Source organism: Teleopsis dalmanni, chromosome X (assembly GCF_002237135.1).
Source record: "Teleopsis dalmanni isolate 2A chromosome X, ASM223713v2, whole genome shotgun sequence".
Lineage (NCBI taxonomy): Eukaryota > Metazoa > Arthropoda > Insecta > Diptera > Diopsidae > Teleopsis > Teleopsis dalmanni.
Genome location: NC_051848.1, coordinates 98,539,485 through 98,541,356, shown reverse-complemented (window position 1 = coordinate 98,541,356; position 1,872 = coordinate 98,539,485). Strand labels below are relative to the sequence as shown.

The following is a 1,872-nucleotide window of genomic DNA, read 5'->3' as shown; positions in this document are numbered from 1 at the left end:
CCCAATTCAACCTTCTAATGTGTAGTGCAGACAGCGTAAATGAAAACACCAAATTAGAAAAAAATGTAATAATGTATAATATACCAAAAACAAAAAAAGCAACAAATGAAAAAATGATGAAAAAATTTAAGTATAAACTAGTTTTTACTGTTTAATTGCGGAAATCCTACAACAAAAACGAAAAAAAAATTATGCAAAACTCTATTAACGGTTTCTTTCAGAAACCGCAACAATTAAAAAAAGCAGCAACAACAATAAAATTAAAACTATTTTGCAGTAGCAGTGCAGCGACAGTGCAGTGGCAGCGCAATTACCAAATTAACACGCAAATCATGTGCACAAATTTTGCCTACATTAAGCGATGAGGGTCGGCTTCGGTTTTCACCACATACCATGTAAAAACGAGTCACATGACAGAAAGCAGCGAAAAGTTAGCAGATGTCTGTTGGCAGCAGTAACAACAGTAACTCAAAATGCTTAGTAACAACATAAAAAACAACAAAAATAATGCATAATTTTCAGAAGAAAAAAACAAAAAAAAATAAGACAAACTGTTTGAAGCCACTAAATAAATTCCATAAAATAATTAATGCATTAATAATAAAAATGTAAAATAACAACAAAATGCAGTTAAATTATTTTATTTTCTTTTAAGTGAATAGTAAGTAGCAATAACAACAATAACAGAAATAATTTGAAAAATAAAAAATGAAATATAAGTAAACACTTTTATTGATCATAATTACCTGCATTGCTGTTGCTTTAATGCATTTACTGCATATGTTGTTGACACACATATACCACACTAGCATGCTATTACAAACATGTAACATGCACACACACACACACACACGCACACACACACACATATATATATATATAAATAAAGTCACATGATAGCACAACAATCAAGTCCGTAAAAAATTTGAAATTTTTTGCCAATTTTTTATAGAAGATTATTTGAGTAATGTAAGTACAACAAAAAAATGTACGGTAGCAACGAAGTTACAGCGAAATAACAGCCACATAACAGCCACATAACAGCGAAGCAGCATTTACAGCAGTCCGTGTTTGCCGTGTTTGCTTGCAGCGCAAAGACACACAAATTTGTGAAATAAAAATTTTTTGATCTAAGGCGACAAATTTGTTTTTTTGCATAAATACTTTAATTTATTAAGATAATTAATACTATGTGTTTAAATAATTAAATTTATAAATTTAGTATAAATTTTATAAATTTGGTATAAATTTAGGTGTTAGTTATTATACGAACCGAACCCGGTGTTCTATAAAAGAGTAAACGTGTATACTCCTTTTGTTAAATATCTTTGATTAAATGTATTATACTTTAAAGTTAAAACTAAATTATTTTGATAAAATCAAATTTCATATTAAAATTTATTTTAATTTAATCAGTTATGATTAATAGGAACTATTGTATATAGTACAATAGTAGTTCTTTTTATTTATTTTTAATCAATTGAATTTTAGCTGATCATACAGTTATTATGGGTAAGTTTGAAGTGTAGTATCTATTCTTATCAGCTTAACATATGATAGATTCTTCATCGAAGGACAAGAAATGTTGAACTGATTTTTGGAATCAGACATAGTGTTTAGGGGTTTGCGCCACCTCTGTCGCGGATTGGCCTGGTATTGCACTACAGCTGGAATATACCGCAATAAAAAAAAAAACAGCTGTTTCGAGTATTGCAAAACACCATTCATCCAATGGTCTTAAAATTATTTGTACTATTTAATTATTCGTAAATAATTCAATAAAATTGAATTTTAAAAACACAATTTCATAGAAGTAATTCTACAGCAACTTTCGATTCCTATAAATTTATACCAGATATTCTAATCTACAAA

At 28.4% G+C, this 1,872-nt stretch overlaps 1 non-coding gene across 1 annotated transcript; it reads left to right on the top strand.

Annotated features, from left to right (window-relative positions):
• The first annotated feature begins 1,487 nt into the window (after positions 1–1,487).
• LOC119662818 lies at positions 1,488–1,686 on the top strand. Its single transcript, XR_005250917.1, has one exon. It is a non-coding gene; the product is annotated as a U2 spliceosomal RNA (small nuclear RNA).
• Positions 1,687–1,872: the final 186 nt, after the last annotated feature.